The following is a 19509-nucleotide window of genomic DNA, read 5'->3' on the forward strand; positions in this document are numbered from 1 at the left end:
TGATATGGGGGTCTCTAATCATAGAATTTACAGTGCAGAAGGAGGCCATTCGGCCCATCGAGTCTGCACCGGCTCTTGGAAAGAGCACCCTACTCAAGGTCAACACCTCCACCCTATCCCCATAACCCAGTAACCCCGCCCAACACTAAGGGCAATTTATCATGGCCAATCCATTTTACTACGGCTAAAAGGTGGGACTCATCCAACAGGGAGATGTGGACAATCCCTCAGGAACGTATTATTCCAGGAAAAGGAATAAGAATATAGGGAATGTCCAGCTGGGATGAGCTCTGGGGAGGGAAGGCCAAAGGATGGAGGATCCACAGGGTCAGCCTGCTCAGCAAAGTGAGGAGGGGACAAGGGCAGCAATGAGGACCCCTTCCCACACTCATCCCAAAATACTCAAATGTTTCCTGGATGTTTGATTGATGTGGGAGGGAGGGGAAAATAGGAACCAGTCTAATTGGAGACGTCAATCTGGCTAATCCTTCTCAAACTGGACGAAGCAGATTTCTTCCCAACGAGCGTTAGTGATATTCCAGAGTCACTGATATCACAAATGTCCTGACTGTGCGGCAAATCAAGGTGGGAGTGGGTAGGGGAGAGTGGGGGGGGGGGGGGGGGGGAGGAACCATCCTCACAAGAGTACGCAGGGCTTTCTGATTTTCACCGGAGTTGGGTTAATAACAGCTCTCACAGCCTCGGCAAACACCTCTTTAATTCCTTCCTGGTTGAGTGCTGAGCACTCCATGTACTTCACGGCCTGGATCTGCTTGGCCAGCCCGTTGCCCTGGTGCTGCGTGATCGGTGCCAGGCTCTGCTCCTTCAGCTTCTTGATGGTTTCCGGGTCGTTCTGCAGGTCCTTCTTGGTGCCCACCAAGAGCATGGGCACATCTGGGCAGTGGTGGGTCACCTCGGGATGCCACTTGTGGCGGACATTCTCATACGATGGGGTCTAGCTATGGAGAAGCAGATGATGAAAACATTGGTCTGGGGGTAGGACAAAGTCCTGAGTCTATCATACTCCTCCTGACCCGCAGTGTCCCAAAGGTTCAGACTAACTGTCCACCGTGATCTGCGCACTATAGTTGTCAAAGACGGTTGGGATGTACTCTTTGGGAAAGACATTGGTGGTGTAACAGATCAACAGGCAGGTCTTTCCAACGGCACCGTCCCCCACCACCACACACTTAATGCTCTGCATCCCTGGGCCACGATTATCAGCGCCTCAACGTCAGCAACCTCGCATCTCTTCCACTCGCCTCTCACTCCGCTTACAGATTCGAGGAAGTGACCGCCTCGCCTCAGAGGAAGTTCAGTTACTGACACCCATAAGGTGGGTTGTCTGATATGAGGGGTTCTCTGATGGGGAGTCATTGATCTTAAGGGGTCTCTGATATGGGGGTCTCTGATATGGAGGTCTGATGGAGGGAGGGGTTAATGATATTTTACTTATTCCGTCAACAATTAATTCATGCTTGACTTCAGTTTATCAAGTGCCCTCTTCCTCGTGTTTACTTTCTAAAGTGGGCTTTCTGAGTTGGGCATCAAGTGGTGTAGGTTAACAGTTTGTAAGTGTTAACAGGGGAATGATTCTCCAGCCACGCACACCCTCCCCCAAGCAGCGGGTCTCTTGGTGGCGGGAGGGTTTGCATCATTCACTGGGTTCTTTACTCCCGCCGTCAATGCAAGTTCCCATTGAAGGCACCCCATGCTGCTGGGTGGGGGAGGATTCTGGCCAGGAATTTTATCATAGTTTCTTTGCAAGTGGGCGCTATTCTCCATAGCACTTGAAGAATTTCATAGGCCAGATTTTTGTCTTTAATGACTGGCTGTTAGGCTTTGCTGGGTGAAGGAGAGAAAGGAAAATCTGTCTCTGAGCATCAAATGCTGGTAACCAACTTTGTTGGTTTTGTAAGGGCAACGAAGAATCCAGCACGAGTTTTAAGGATACAAAATAATAAAGTTTATTTACTATAACAATATATACATAACAGTAGCAGTAACTTCCTTTGCTACCTTCTCCTTTCTGCTGGTTCCTGGACTGGTCAGCTTATTTATACTAGGAGTTTCTCCGCCCCCCTCATTGGGGAAGTTCATACTCCCATAGGATTGTGGGATAGTCATTAGTCCCCAGCCAATCGTAAGTAGGCAGGTTATAACATCCCTCCCCCCCAAAGTCCAAGGAATCCACCGAAGACCCTGGCGAAGGAAGGCGTCGAACTCGTTTGGCCGCAGGCCGGACGCCATTTGCACGCGGCGCTGGATCAGGCGGCGTATAACGAGACGGAGACCGGCGCTTCCGTGATGAACGGCGCGGTTGTACATCCACGGCCTGTGAACCCGAGGATTCCCCCTCTGATTCATCCTGTGTCTCCATCTCGGAGTCAGAGTCTGCTGCCTCCGTCATGTCAGCGTCTCTATCTCCATTCGGTCCCGTAACGACCTGCGCAGGCTTCGAGTGAGGCACCAGTGGAAGATTTTGAGGACTACCTTCCCTTGTCTCGTGTCTTTGCAGCTGTTGAACTGAGCTCCGGGGGCGGGGAATCTTTTGAGGGGATGATCTTCTGGACCGGACGTGGTCTACATGTTTTTGCTGGAGACGACCCTGGGCTTGCACTTGGTAAGATATAGGGCCCGTTTGGCGAAAGATTACACCAGGAACCCATTGGGCACCACCAGCAAAATTCCGCACGATACTGGGTCACCGGGTGCAAACTGCCGAATCGGACGATGCTGAGACAATCCCTGTCCCTGCCATACTTGTGTGCGACGTACATTTGCGCCAATGTTCGGGAAGACCATACTAAGGCGGGTGCGAAGTCTTCGGCCCATTAGGAGTTCTGCGGGAGCTACCCCAGTCACTGCATGGGGGGTGGTCCTGTACGTAAACAAAAAGCGAGCCAGTCTCGTGTCCATTGATCCGGAAGACTGCTTCTTTAGGCCTCTTTTGAATGTTTGCACTGCACGCTCTGCCAACCCATTTGAAGCCGGGTGGTAAGGGACAGTGCGGATATGGCGGATGCCGTTCATCTTTGTAAACCTAGCAAACTCCTCACTCGTGAATGGAGTGCCATTATCCGTGACCAGCACCTCGGGGAGGCCATGCGTACTAAATGATAAACACATCTTTTCAATTGTTGCGCAGGACGTTGTCACCTGCATCTTATGCACCTCCAGCCATTTGGACTGGGCGTCAATTAGTAGAAGGAACATGGATCCCTAAAAAGGGCCTGCGAAATCTGCATGTAAGCGTGCCCAAGGCCACCCTGGCCATTCCCAGTGATGTAGGGGCGCGGCCGGCAGAAGCTTCTGATGCTCCTGGCAAATGGAGCAGTTTTGGGCCACCTTCTCAATGTCGGTGTCGAGGCCTGGCCACCAGACATAACTCCGGGCCAACATTTTCATCTTGGTCACGCCCGGATGCCCATTGTGCAAGTCTGATAATATCGGCTCCTGGCCTTTTTCCGGGACAATCACACGCGTCAGCCGTCTTCCACGCTGAACTCTGACAGCTTGGAGGAAAATGCCCGCAACTCGCCTGGGAGCTGTCTGTGCTGCCCACCATACAGGACTATGTGCTGAACCTTTGACAAGACTGGCTCCGTCTGGGTCCACTCACGGATCTGTGATGCCGTGACAGGCAAGGTGTCCATAAAATTTAGGGTTGCAACCACCTCACCGGTCGTGGGGGTCGACATGGGGCCGGTCAATAAAGGCAATCGGCTCAGTGCGTCGGCATTTGCTATCTGCGTACCTGGTTTGTGCTCCAGAGAATACTCATATGCAGCAAGCAACAAAGCCCAGCGCTGGATCCGTGCAGAAGCAATGGGCGGTATTGGCTTATCCTCTCTGAAGAGTCCCAGCAGGGGCTTACGATCAGTCACGATAGTGAAATGGCGGCCGTACACATACTGGTGGAAGCGTTTCACCGCGAAAACCACTGCCAGGCCCTCCTTCTCGATCTGCGCGTACTTTTTCTCCGCTGCAGTCAATGTGCGGGAGGCGAAAGCTATCGGTCGCTCGGCCCCGTTCTCCATCTTGTGGGACAGGACAGCCCCAATACCATACGGGGATGCATCACATGTGACGAGCAAAGGCTTTCCCGGATCATAGTGGGTTAGTAACCCAGACGACGACAATTGTTGCTTTACCCGCCGGAAAGCGGTTTCTTGCGGCTGACCCCAAACCCAGGTGTGATTTTTCTTTAGCAGCAGGTGCAAGGGGGCCAGCATAGTTGCCAGATTGGGGAGGAACTTCCCGTAATAGTTTACGAGACCGAGAAAAGAACGAAGATGCGAAGTGTCAGTCGGGGTGGGGGCATGTTGAATTGCACGCACCTTCTCTGCGACGGGGTGCAGACCCTCGCGGTCCACCCGATAACCTAGGTAGACTACTTCTTTTGCCTGAAATACGCACTTTGTGTGACGTAAACGGACTCCAGCCTCCGAAAGGCGTCTAAGGACAGCCTCCAGATTTTCCAAATGCTCTTGCTCCGACGTCCCTGTAATCAACACGTCATCTTGGTAGACAGCCACACGTGGTAAACCTCTCAAAATGCCCTCCATAACACGTTGAAAAATTGCGCAGGCAGAGGATACTCCAAAGGGCAACCATGTATATTCGTACAGGCCCCGGTATGTGTTAATTGTTACATATGGTCGGGAGGCAGGGTCCAGCTCCAACTGCAGGTAGGCGTGACTCATATCTAATTTTGTGAATGAGAGTCCACCTGCAAGTTTCGTGTAGAGATCCTCTATGCGAGGCATTGGGTATCGGTCGAGTCAGGAAACTGTATTCATTGTAAGTTTATAGTCGCCACACAAGCGAACTGTGGCATCAGGCTTCATTACTGGTACAATTGGTGCTGCCCAGTCAGCAAAACGGACGGGCCTGATAATACCCAAACTCTCCAAACGAGTGAGCTCCCCTTCTACCTTCTCGAGCAAAGCGTAAGGCACTGGGCGCGCCCGGAAATAGCGCGGCGTGGCTCCTGGTTCAACTTGGATACGGGCTACGGCCCCTTTTATTTTCCCCAAACCAGGCTGGAATACATCTGGGTATCGTCCTAGCACCTCAGTCAACCCTCCAGAAACTGTTTGGAGGATGTGCTGCCATTGCAACCGCAAATGGCGCAACCAGTCCCGACCCAACAGGCTGGGCCCATGGCCACGCACTACAATAAGTGGGAAACGCCCCTCCTGGCGTCCATAGACAACAGGGGTCATTGTAGTTCCTGCAATGTCCAGTGGTTCCCCTGTGTAGGTGGCCAACCTGGCCTGTGAGTCAGTTAATGTAAGGGTCTGTATACCCTGCTTGATGCGGTCGAATGTCCTCTGGGCGATCACGGAGACCGCTGCGCCAGTATCCAACTCCATCTCCAGCGGGTGGCCATTGACCCGTACTGTCACCTTAATGGGGGCCACGCGGGGAGCTGCCACACAATGCAGCTGCAGGCAGTCGTCCTCCGTCTCCACGTCCTCAGGAGTGGTCGCCGCAGGTTCATCCACATGGAAGGTACGGCCTCTGGGCTGGTCCCAGTTACGGCCCCTGGGCTGGTCCCAGTTTCGGTCGGACGACGGCGCCTCTGGCGTCCCCAGGACCGCTGTCCGCGACGGGGTCGGCGCCTGCAAGTCTGACACGGACATGGCTCCTCATCCATTGGCTCTGGAGAAGGCTCCCTTCGGGGAGGAATGTCCAATGGCCACTGGCGTCGGTCCGGTCGTTGCCTCGCCCAAGGTACCGCAGGAGTGCGGGGGGACGTTTTTGGGCGGAAAGGGTTGCGCCCCAGGGCATGCACTTCCATTCCCTGTAGCTCCTGTACTCCTCGCTCTGCGCTCTCTCGGGACAAGACTATTTGTATTGCCTGTTGAAAAGTCAATGTTGGCTCCGCTAACAACTTTCTCTGGGTTGCTGCATTGTTAATACCGCAAACCAAACGGTCGCGTAACATTTCTGACAAGGTCTCACCATAGTCACAGTATTCCGCAATGCCACGTAGCCTGGATAAAAAATCGGCAAGGGATTCTCCAGGAGTCCTCTCAGCGGTATTAAACCGGTAACGCTGGACTATCGTGGATGGGGTTGGGTTAAAGTGTTGCCCCACTATATTCACAAGTTCGTCAAACGTTTTGGTGTCCGGCGCAGCTGGGTACGTAAGGCTCCTAATCACCCCAAACGTATGCGGCCCGCAGGCGGTGAGCAATATGACCACCTGGCGCTCGTTTTCAGTGATATTGTTTGCCCGGAAATAGTAACGCATCCGTTGTGTGTACTGGTTCCAGCTTTCCAGCGCAGCATCAAAAACATCCAAACGTCCGTACAGAGGCATGGTATAATAGAAAACAACTTCCAACCTGTATCCAACAAAAATCCAGGGAGGTGGCTTCAGCAGTGTAGACAGCTATTCACTTTTACCTTCGTCGCCAGTTTTGTAAGGGCCACGAAGAATCCAGCACGAGTTTTAAGGATACAAAATAATAACGTTTATTTACTATAACAATATATACATAACAGTAGCAGTAACTTCCCTTGCTACCTTCTCCTTCCTGCTGGTTCCTGAACTGGCCAGCTTATTTATACTAGGAGTTTCTCCGCCCCCCTCATTGGGGAAGTTCATACTCCAATAGGATTGTGGGATAGTCATTAGTCCCCAGCCAATCGTAAGTAGGCAGGTTATAACAGTTGGATTTTTCCATTCAAATCAACCATTTAAATCCAACAAATTCTGTAAGGGCCAAGCTATCTATCCTTCCAGATTTTACTTTCCCCCCTTCATACAGGCGATACTTAACACCCAGTAAAGATGAAAATATACCCAGCGTCTCTTAAGTTGTACACTCCTCCAATTTCACGAGTCGTTTATATATTTTGCGAAAATCTGACATTTGTCCCATTTTTCTCATAGTTATTTGGCACCGTCTTTACAATGGAGCAGAAAACCAAGCAAAGGAGGGCAGTATGGTGGCGCAAGTGGTTAGCACGGTTGCCGCACGGCGCCAAGGTCCCAGGTTCAATCCCGGGTCACTGTTCGTGTGGAGTTTGCACATTCTCCCCGTGTTTGCGTGGGTTTCGCCCCCACAATCAAAAGATGTGCAGGGTAGGTGGATAGGCCACGCTAAATTGCCCCTTAATTGGAAAAAATGAATTGGATACTCTACATTTTTTTTTTAAAGAAAACCAAGCAAAGGGCATTTTCGTATGGCCTCCGTGTTCTCCAAGGCAGAATTACCATCATCATTATCCTGAAAGTATTTCATTGTACGCATAGAAACCTCAAGCTGTGTAACTCTAGTCATACAAATGATCAGCACATTTCAAATTCTTTTGTTTGAATCTCTTGAACAATTCAGAACGAACTATCATTCATTTATTCCTAATACCACCAGACAGGGTGGACAATACTGCACAGCCATATTACCAATAATAGTGACAGGATATTGATGCTCTACATTATCCTCAGCAAAAACATAATGCCTAACAGCACTGCAAGGATGGTCTCTGCTTTGTGTTTCAAAAGTTTCTAAAGTTCCAGTTCATTTTTTGTTATTGTTTTGCTTGCCAGAGACTAAATTGCTGGAGATGGCTGGGAAATGTCATAATACTTGTTGGACATTATTCATAACCACGATTACTTTCATCTTGAGCTTAATTTATTTATTGCATATAACTTACACAAACGCAGTCCTGGTTGCAAACCGGTTTCAATTGCTCTTTTACACTCAGTAGAGTCAGGAATCCTACATCAAGCATTACCACATTCTTCCACAGAAACCTATATGCTTTGGCCCAAGTATTCAATTTAGTTGTAGGGCTAGACTAATCTCACATAATATATACCACATACTGAATATTCCTGTATTTTCAAGACTGCAAAATCTTATAATTTTCATATTCAGACATCAGTGCGTGTGCTTGGAAAAAGCTAGAGTTTTCATTCCTTGTCATTCATGAATTGCTTTCATCAAAACTACTGGCTGCTTCTGTTCAATTTCATTCGGTCACATTTTTAAAAATGACAAACCATTCATTACATTGCATTTAAGAAAAAAGTGAGGATTATTTTAATAAGTATATACAAAATGTACAATATTAATGTACAACTCAATGGATAAAAGTCTAGGAGTCAGAAAGATGGACCAATCGATAAGCAAACAGACAGAACGAGTAGTGATGTGACAATCATGCTGTCTGTTCTAAGAATTTCATTGTGAATGGAATAAAAGGTAGCTAAGGATCAAAGATCTCAAAATGGATGAATTGGAAATATAGGAGATGAAAATGTTTTGTTAAAAGATTTGTTATTAAATGTTGCCACCTTGTAAATACATATATAACACCAGGAGATCCCCTGTGTTGTTCCTTGAGGAAATTTGGATGTAGGAAGGGTGCAAACATCCAAACATCCAGAGAAAGGATTTGTGAAAGATACTCCCATTTCTAGTCACGTTACTGTATTTGGTTCATAAAAAATAGAGAAATCAGCTTCCCCAGCCCAAATCATCTCTCATGCATCCGTGGCATGTCCGCCACAGACTGGGAGAAAAACGCACGAGAAAGAATCACCTGGGGAACAATCTCAAGTTGTTTCCTCCTAACAGCAAAGAATCGAGACAATAAAAGACAAAAGGCAAGCTCAAAAGATGGGGCAGGCCCAACAAAATCAGATAGTTTATCCTTGCCGACTCTGTGGAATGTTATGCAGGTCTGCAATCAGGTTCCACAGCCAAGTATAACAGATGAACCTAAACATGCAGGGAAAGGCCATCTTCGACAATGAAAGGAAACTAATGCCGAGCATGTTTGGAGAGAAAATGTGACTTTTGATTCTGGTCTTATTCTATTTAGCAACTCTTATTTCCCAAGAAAAATAAAGGGTGGAATTTTGCAAAACAAAATGGCAAGTGTCAGGTTCTGACTGAAAACCGGCATGTTTCTCTCCAGAAACAGAGCCAGGTTTTATGACAAGTTCATTAAAAAAATATTTTTATTCAAATAAGGAGAGACATAACAACCTACAAACAATCAATCAATAACAAAACCAACAAAATACAATTCTCTTAATTTGAGATTTTTTTTCTCTTATTTCCATTAAAACTTACCCTTTTTCCCTCTCCCCCTCAATCTTGGACATGGCCAGGACATGTGGTCATGGTTAGCTGGTCCCCTTTGTGTCCATCATGTCATGGACATGACCAGGACATGTGGTCATGGTTAGCTGGTCCCCTTTGTGTCCATCATGTCGTGGACATGGCCAGGACATGTGGTCATGGTTAGCTGGTCCCCTTTGTGTCCATCATGTCGTGGACATGGCCAGGACATGTGGTCATGGTTAGCTGGTCCCCTTTGTGTCCATCATGTCATGGACATGACCAGGACGTGTGGTCATGGTTAGCTGGCCCTCCTTTCTCTCCATCATGTCAGGGACATGACCTGGACATGGTTAGCCGGTCCTGCTTTACACCTCTCACATTTATCTTCTACCTCTGTGAAGAATCTGCTCATTCTCTCCTGTGTTATATGGGCCCTATGTACTATCTTGAGGTCATTCATAAAGGCCCACCTTCTCAACCTTGCCCTCTGCCTGAGGTGTGGTGATCCTCAGGTTAAACCACCACCAGTCAGCTCTCCCACTCAAAGGGGAAAGTGGCCTATGGTCATCTGGGACTATGGAGATTTTACCTTTACTATCTTGAATTGCATTAAGCTCATCCTAGCAAATGAAGATGTAGTATTGATCTTGTGCGTAATTTCACTCCATAATACCCATTCCAATCCCATATCCAACTCTTCCACCCACATTTGTTTTATTTCTTCAATCTGTGTTTTCTTCGTGTCCATCAGCGATCTATAAATTATAGTATGACCAGATATTCTGACACTCTTCAAAAAAGAACCAGGGTGTGTGGTTCAGGATGCTATTTTTAAAGGGAACCCCAATCTGCAAGATAAATTAACTGCCCCCCTTAATGGGCGTGAGCCTGATCACGTCACCAGCAAAGCTGGGGGGTGGTTACAGGGAAGATCTCAAACCGAGAGCTTCCTGGCAAAATGAGATTTTGTGGCCATAACGTGATTTTCGCCCACAGCCGAGGGACACGAAAAGCCATGTCCAAAGACTTTCACATCGTTTAAATAGCAATTGGATAGTATTTGTGGGAAAAAAAATAAGGAATGCAGCAGTAAAATAGCAACGGATGAGATTTAGAGTAGAAAAGATCCAGTTACAGAGTTAGTGCCAACACTTGAATCCTGGCCTAAATGTCTTCCTTTGTATTGCAAATTCTTTGAACTTCTTATCATCCCATCCCCTATGTGTACTCTTGGGCTGATAAAAACACATAATGGTCTTCTGATCTTCAAAATAAACAAGTTTGTCAAACTAATGAAACCAAAGAAAAACATGGAAATCAAATAGGAAAGGCAAAGATATCAGCACATAGAAAATATGAGCATGAGGAGGCCATTCAGGTCCCTTCCGCCATTCATTATGATCATGGCTGATCATCCAACTCAATAGCCTGATCCTGCCTTCCCCCATATCCTTTGATTCCCTTCACCTTCTTTAGGGGCAGCACGGTGGCACAGTGGCTAGCACTGCTGCCTCACAGCACCAGGTTCGACTGCGGCATTGGGTGACTGTCTGTGTGGAATTTGCACATTCTCCTCATGTCTGTATGGGTTTCCTCTGGGTCCTCCGGTTTCCTCCCAGAAAGATGTGCAGGTTAGGTGAATTGGCCATGTTAAAATTGCCCCTGCGGAACACCATTAGTTACAAACCTCCATTTGGCAAAACACCCTTCCACTGCTACCCTCTGTCTTCAATGGCCAAGCCAGTTCTGGATCCATCCAACTAGTTCACCTCTGACCCCATGTGATCTAATATTTTGCACCAGCCTGCCATGAGGGACCTTATCAAATGCTTTCCTAAAGTCCATGTAGACAATATCCACAGCCCTTCCCTCATCTATCATTTTTGTCACCTCCTCAAAAAATTTGATTAAATTAGTGAGACATGACCTCCCTCATATAAAACCATGTTGTCTGTCGCTAATAAGACCATTCACTTTCAAATGTGCATAAATCCTATCTCTGAGAATCTTTTCCAACAATTTCACTATCACTGACGTCAACCTCACTGGCCTATAATTACCCGGATTATCCTTGCTGCAGAGGGGCCGCAACTGTGTGCCATTCAGTACTGGTCCAGGTGGCCTGGCACCCTGGGGGTTTCCCAGGCAATTAGAGGCCCTTAGGTAACCACAGATAGTGCAGGGTGGCCTCCTGGCCTCTCCCTGGGACCCAGGCACCTTAGCCATTCCCAACTGGTACCTTGGCACTGCCAAGGTGCCTGTGTGGCACTGCCAAGGCAGCAGGAGCATTACAAGGGTGCCCAGGTGCCAGTGCAAGGGTGACCGAGTGTCAGGGTGGCACTGCCATGGGTCAGGGCCTGAGGGCAGGGTGTTATTTTGGCACTGCTGGTGCCACCTGGGCACCATGGCACTGGTTGTCTGGCACCCTGTCAGTGCCACTTGGTGCCAGCCTGGCACTGCCAAGGTGTTAAGCTGGAATATTGTGCATGATGGCAATCAGGTTGTGTGTGCCCTGCACGAGTGTCGGGGGGAGGATACCCCCTCATAGTGAGTTGAGGCTTGAGAGGAGTCAGGGGTCGTATCGGGTGCTCGATATATTGGAACGTCATTTATCTCTCGCCACACTGAGTAGTACCAACGAGCGGAGCACCTCAGTGCAGAAAACACACCCACCCCTAATGGCCACTCATACCCTCCACACCAACCCATAGCCCTCCCAGGCCCATTCACCCAGCATACAGTATGTACAGAACTAATGGACCCAAAAGTAACAATGATATGTATGAAACCACTGAGAAAAAAAAAATATTCATTATTATTATTAAGGAGAAAACTGTTTTTCCAACAACCATGTAAAAGTGTAAATCAAACAGACCATAAAAGCATCAATAACAAATTACTATGTCACATCACTTAATCTTGTGCAAATAAACATTGAGATGTTAACTAAAGAGATCACAAAAAATATATATATTATAACTACGTAAAGATTTCAGTCAAATAAAGCCAACAGTTCTCTCCAGCTGAACAAGCAACTCCCGCTCACACAATCCTTTTTTGCATCTGGGACCTGAACCTGGCATACATAATGAGGGAGCATCTGCACAGTTGGGCCCAGTGACAGCGTTTTCCATGTTACCACTGTAACATCACCGTCAATGCCTCTGGTGATGCCCCCATTTCAACGTGCAGAGCATTGGGTGGGTCACTGGGGCATTTTTCACTTGTGACTATGCACTGTTTTCCTTTATGAGTACCATGCAAGTATTGACACATGTGGCCAGATATGTGATTCTCCTTTTATTGATGGCAGGACAAGAAATAGGATAAGAGTGGTGAAGGCAAGAAAAGCTCAATCGATGGTGATGGTAATCTGTGATGACTGAACTCAAATAGGATCCAAGCCTAACTTACCCAGAACTCAGAAGAAACGGAGTCTGTTTATGCTGGATAAGCTAGGTACAAACTATCAAGTACGGTAGCACAAGTGGATAGCACTGTGGCTTCACAGCGCCAGGTTCCCAGGTTCGATCCCCCGCTGGGTCACTGTCTGTGCGGAGTCTGCACGTTCTCCCCGTATCTGCGTGGGTTTCCTCCGGGTGCTCCGGTTTCCTCCCACAGTCCAAAGATGTGCAGGTTCGGTGGATTGGCCATGCTAAATTGCCCTTAGTGTCCAAAAAAGTTAGGAGGGGTTATTGGGTTACGGGGATAGGGTGGAAGTGAGAGCTTAAGTGGGACTGTGCAGACTCGATGGGCCGAGTTGCCTTGTATGGAAGGAAGATCTTATGAGGAAAGGCTGAGGGACTTGAGGCTGTTTTCGTTAGTGAGAAGAAGGTTAAGAGGTGACTTAATTGAGGCATACAAGATGATCAGAGGATTGGATAGGGTGGACAGTGAGAGCCTTTTTCCTCACATGGTGATGTCTAGCATGAGGGGACATAGCTTTAAATTGAGGGGAGATAGATAGAGGACAGATGTCAGAGGTAGGTTCTTTACTCAGAGAGTAGTAAGGACGTGGAATGCCCTGCCTGCAACAGTAGTGGACTTGCCAACACTAAGGGCATTCAAATGGTCATTGGATAGACATATGGATGATAAGGGAATAGTGTAGATGGGCTTTAGAGTGGTTTCACAGGTCGGTGCACCATCGAGGGCCGAAGGGCCTGTACTGCGCTGTCATGTTCTATGTTCTATGTTCCTTCTGCACTGTATGTTCTATGTTCTGTGGTGAAACGTCTCGGCAGAAGTGTTTTCTTTATTGGTAGTAAGAGTTACCATGTTTTAGGCTGCACCTTCAAAGCAAGTGTCAGCACAGGCACCTCAGAGTGAGTTCCAGACCATGCCATTTCTCCAGAGCAGAAGGGCTCAGTTGAAACAAGAGTGACATCCTGATGATAGCCTCGGGTCCTGCACTAGATTGGGCTGGGTGTGGGGATGGTGATGGGGAGTGAGGGGCGATGGCTAGATAGTCTAAAATATCAAGAAACAACTGGGTTAAAAACCCAGAGAACCAAGGCAGGGCCTTGCTTTTAACCAACCCACCTCAGCCGCCGACCACCTCCGTGTTCAACTAGAGCACAACAGTGTTCTGCAGCTTCACGTTCTGTCTCCTCTTTCTTCTTCTCTATAACATCCTCCTTGATCTCTTCCTCTGAGAAGCTGTGTTCTTTCAAGGCGTTACACTCTTCATGGGCCACACCACTCTGGAGGGCCTTGTTACTGAAAGCATAGGAGACCACCTTAATGAACAAGATCCTTGCAGGATTGTACTACAGGGTGTCACCCAAACATTCCAGGTACCAGACATCAAAGGATGTCTTTGAAGGCAGTTCGACTGCTTAATGTTTGTCCTAGTGAGCAGATGACTTCAGTTGTATTGCCTCTGTCTCTAGCTCTTGGGAAGGTGGTGAGTAACCATCTTCTCAAAGGACATCCGTTGTCTCCTAAATTCCACCCTTGGTGTTGCATTGAAGATTTGATTTTGCCTTGTGGAGGATGAAGAAGTCATAGCAGCTGCGAGGAGAGTGAGCACACACATAGAGAAAGCTCAAGTTGTAATCACAGAGCAGTTGACCATTAAGGGAGTTGGAGCCCTTACTGTTGCTGAATTTGACTGATCACTGTCTCCCTTAATAGCTATATTTGTGCAATCAGTGATGTCCTGTACCTGGGTAAATCCGGTAATGGAGGCAGAATCCGCTACCCTCCATGCCTGTGAGACTGTCTGACTGGAATTGAATACTGTTCTTCAGTTCTCACAAATTGGGCATCAGTGATTTCCAAGATTCAGTGGTTCACAACTGTTTGTGAAATGCCACCAAGGTCTGCACTAGAAGGTCACAGCAACGTTGGCAGCTACTGCCAGAGCATGGAGAGCCGTGCTGTGAAGTAAGGTCTTTGGTGATGAGGGCACATTTCTGGAGAGTTGCAGTCTCCTGTTGCACTGCTTCTCAGCCATCACCAAATAGATCCATCTTCGCTGATAGATTCTATGCTGACAGTATGACCTTCATGTCCTTGCTGCTCCTCATTCCGTGCCTCCCATTGGCGGCTCAGTGGCACAGCGGTTAGCACTGCTGCCCCACAGAACCAGGGGCCCGGGTTTCGAATCTGGCCTTGGATGACTGTCTGCGTGGAGTTTGCACGTTCTCCCCGTGACTGTTTCGGTTTCTTCTGCGTGCTCCTGTTTCCTCCCACAGTCCAAAGATGTGTAGGTTGGGTGGATTGGCCATAATCAATGCAGGAGGTTACAGGGATAAGGAGGAGGAGTGGGCCGCGGTAGAGTGCTCTTTTGGAGGATTGGTGCAGACTAAATGGGTGAAATGATCTCCTTTGGCACTCTAGGGATTCGATGGATCCCTCTCCTTTGCCATCCTTACGCCAGGGCTCTACCCTTCCTGAAGAGGATGTTGCTCTTCACCACAACTTGACTAAGAATGTGTGTGTGCTTCAGTTGCAAGCTGTGGCCTTCCTTCTGCTCAGGTGGCCCATCCGTTGTGCTTCAAAGCCTTTGTCCCTCCTCTTACATCAGAAGGGTGATGGCCTCCTGCACTGGTCTAGCGCTTACAGCTTGCTCTCCCCACAACCTGCGTTGAGCCAAGTAGTGTGTCAATGGTCAAGTCCTTTTCTGCGCTGTTCAACCTTTCATGGAGCCCAGCCAAATCTTATCGGCCGTCAGGACTTGTTCCCCACTGAGTGTCTACCTTCATTAACCTGGTCTGCTCCAAACAGTGTAGGAATCCCATGCGCCTCTGTCAATGAGCTCTCAATGAGCTCTTTATCAATATTAATTAGCATTGTTAATGCACCAGATAGGATCTTGGAGCAACCCTCCCAGCCCAATGAAACCCGCCAGCCGGCACCTGTACCCATGCCCACCTCCAGTCACGCCCACAGTGGGAGAAGAAAATTTAAGTTTCTTTCACTTACCACTCACCTAATTTCCAACCAGATCAATAATTTGCCTTCAATTCAATTCAACTTTAACTCAGTGTCTTTTGAAAGACTTTATCAACTGCCTTCTGAAAATCTATGTAGGCAAGACCCACAGATATTCTCATGTCCTCTATTTATCTAATCCATATTCACTGTCACTAATGGAGTTGAACAAGGCTTAATGCTAGCGCCAACCCTCTTCAGCATGGTTTTCTATACTATGATCTTTAATGCCCATGATGATGGTCCTGACATCAAAATCAGATATCATACTGGGCTGGAAGCTGTTCAATATGAAACGGCTCCAGTAAAGGATCAAGATATCCAAGGACATACTTCTCAATTTCCCATTTTCCAATGACTAGCGGCCAATGAGGAGCTAGACTTGCAATTATCTTCAACTTGCTCTCCAATGCATGCAACAGTTATAGCTTTACGATCAGCATGAGGAAAACTGAAGTAATGTACCAGCCTGCTCCAGGGAAGCCCTATATCAAGGCCAATGTCCATGGCCAGACCTGTCAGCAATGGATAAGTTCACTTAACTTGGCAGCATACACTCTTAAGCTGTCACCATTGACAGTGGGGAAGGAGCTGTGCTCCGAAAGCTAGTGATTCAAAACAAACCTGTTCGACTTTAACCTGGTGCTGTAAGACTTTGTACTGTGAACATTGACAATAAAACACATGCATGAACTGTTAATAATAATAATTTTTATTAGTGTCACAAGTAGGCTTACATTAATACTGCAATGAAGTTACTGTGAAAATCCCCTCGTCCATCGCCTGTTCGGGTACACTGAGGGAGAATTCAGATTGTCCAATTCACATAGCAAGCACGTCTTCTGGGACATGTGGGAGGAAACCGGAGCATCCGGAGGAAACCCACGCAGACACGGAGAGAACGTGCAGACTCCGCACATATAGTGACCTAAGCCGGGAATCAAACCCAGGTCCCTGGTGCTGTGAAGCAACAGTGCTATCGTGCACGCATGTGTAGTCTTCAGCAGACTTCAAACATTATCCTGGGAATGAAGAGGAATACAGCTACCTACCAAACTGAAAGTCTATTGTTTTGAACAGGAGGGCAATTCATTTATACTGATTTCTCCTCTCACTGCTCATCCTTAAACAAAAAGGTGTTTTTGGTTTTTGATTTCTCCCTTTATAAATAGCAGCATATTTTCCCAACCTTTCAGTTTGGGGGTGATCATGGGCGGGATTCTCCGACCCCCCGCCGGGTCGGAGAATCGCCGGGGGCTGGCGTGAATCCCGCCCCCACCGGTTGCCGAATTCTCCGGCACCGGATAATCGGGGCCCACCGATCCGCGGGTGGGCCTGTGCCGTGGGGGCACTCTTATCCTTCCGCCTTCGCCACGGTCTCCACCATGGCATAGGCGGAAGAGACCCCCTCCACTGCGCATGCACAGGGATGCCGTGAGCGGCCGCTGATGCTCCCGCGCATGCGCCGCCCGACAAAATCATTTCTGCGCCAGCTGGCGGGGCACCAAAGGCCTTTCCCGCCAGCTGGCGGGGCAGAAATCAGTCCAACGTGGGCCTAGCCCCTCAAGGTTAGGGCTCGGCCGCTCACGATGCGGAGGATTCTGCACCTTTGGTGCGGCGCGATGCCGGACTGATTCGCGCCGTTTTTGGCACCTGTCGGCGGACATCGCGCCGATTGCGGAGAATTCCGCCCCAGATCTTTTACTAATAACTCCACAGCAAACATGAAATACGATAAAATAAGAGGGTTTGTTTCTTTTACATAAACACAGAAAGGGATTTTGCAATGTCCCTTTTACATTCACACAATAAAAGAGGGATAAAGGACAGAGACAGGTACAGAGCAAGACAATAATAAAAATTATTATTAATTTCTATTTTATTAAATTTTATTAATACTAATAAAAATACAACTTATAGTTTTATGTGAGTCCAGAATCCAAAGTGCAATGGTGTATTCCTTCAGATGTTAGTAGGTTGAAATTGTTACAGGGTGATCCGTCTTTCCAGAAACGAGCGCGTCCACGGTGGAAGAAGTCCCGCACGCAGAGATAAATAGCCACGGATGCTGAAATTCAATGATCCAGTAATATACAGTGTGGATGGGGACCAGGCAATTTACCTGGTCAGAGCTCTTTCTGCTGCTAACCATGTCATAATATACACCAGTATATTATGGTGCAGACACACACACACACTGATGGACATGCAGTGGGACCAATCGGCATACACAACACCGCAGCCAATCACCAGTGAGAGCACACGCACTATAAAGACAGGGGACAGGAGAGTTCCCGCTCATTCTAGTAGCAGCCAGCTCGGAGCACAGAGCTCACAGCCTGCAACACAGACATTCACCATGTGCTGAGTGCATCACCTGGTTAGGACTAGGCAAGGGTCAACAGTTAAAGCTGGTATTGCATTTACCCACAGTCCAAGTATGTTAATATAGTTAACCTTATAATAAAATAGAGTTGCACCACTTCCAGTGTTGGTGACCTGTTTGTGATCCAGAACACCCAACACATCAGAAGACCTGAGTTCAGTTCCACACAGCAATATTACAGATTCCAACAGCTTGAGGAAGGTCATGTGACAGACCTCCCATATCTTCACCTGTGTTTGGACAAAGGATGTATTTTTTTAGATCTGGAATGTTGGGAGATGTAATAACGGAGCCAGGGTCCTTTTTGTCCAGACGGTATCCGTTGGCCAGAAAGGGTGTGAATGCATTTCTTTAGAATTCAATTTGCTGCAGTCACAGGAAGCATTAGTGCTTGTTCAAAGATAACAAGTTCCTTTCTGATTTTCTGAAGGCTGGAAATTCCTTATGACTCATTGCTAGTTCGGCTAAAACCTTTGTCCATTAAAAAAAATAATGATATTTTTAAAAGTAGCCAAGTTGATGTCGATATATACTTTCCTTCCTATCTTCTGGACATGATGCTATTGAGCAATAGTTCTGCCCACTTTGCCCTGCATAAGTAAGACTTGAAGTGTGTACCAGCACCACGCTAAGAAGCTCAACCACTTTCACTCGTGCCTCCTTTCGGAAACTCCTGAAGATGGCAGAACACAATGCCAGACACTGAGGTACTCACCTCAGCTGGCATGTCAAGTATCCACACCATATTGAGACAGTAACTACTGAATTGGGCTGATCATGTAGCCAGAATGCTTGACACTCGCTTACCAAAGCAAATCTTCTATGCAGAGCTCAAGTCTGGGGAGCATTCCCAAAGTGGTCAAAGGAAGTGCTCCAAATAAATCTAAAGGATTAATTTTGGAGTTTTGATTTTGACTTTGATTCCATGGAGAAACTCACCCAGGATCGCTGCACCTGGTGCAACCAAATGAAAATACTGTGGCCTCTGACATGATATTCAAGTGACCATCACAGCACATTTTTTTTTGTTACGGTACAACCTCGTTAGTATGTCACACCCGGCATCGCCCATTGTACATAGTTAAGCCCCATGTACATGCTGTAACTATTACACATTTAGCTGCACTCAGTACACATTTCTATTTATAACTACGTAGGCGCATAATCTTGTAAAAAAGGGGGATGTCATGATATTCAACTGAACATCACAGCACATACACACATACATAATGATAGACAGAGCAACGGACCAGTTAGCACACATAACACGACAGCCAATCACACACAAGAGCATAAACAGTACAAAACAAGAAACACAAGACTTCCTGGGCAGTCCAACAGGAGACGGCAAAGGGCAAGGACTTCAAAGCCAGACACTCACACAGTCACCACGTGCTGAGTACCAAGTTTGTTACATAAATAGTTCAACGAAATAAAACTGCGTTGTACCAATTGCAACCGTGTTGGTTCGTCTGTATCTCAGAGCACCCAACACTTCATGGTACCAGAAGTGATTCAAACCTATCCACAAATCTGCCATCCTGCACCATGGACACCGTCAACACACCGCAGCCGTTGCAAGTCGCTGGGAAC

General features: G+C 47.6%; 1 pseudogene; it reads right to left on the bottom strand.

Annotated features, from left to right (window-relative positions):
• Positions 1-436: 436 nt before the first annotated feature.
• On the bottom strand, positions 437-1204 carry LOC140411726 (rho-related GTP-binding protein RhoG-like; annotated as a pseudogene).
• Between the last annotated feature and the right edge of the window lie 18305 nt (positions 1205-19509).

The sequence above is a fragment of the Scyliorhinus torazame genome, chromosome 4, assembly GCF_047496885.1.
Source record: "Scyliorhinus torazame isolate Kashiwa2021f chromosome 4, sScyTor2.1, whole genome shotgun sequence".
In the NCBI taxonomy this organism is placed as follows: Eukaryota; Metazoa; Chordata; class Chondrichthyes; order Carcharhiniformes; family Scyliorhinidae; genus Scyliorhinus; species Scyliorhinus torazame.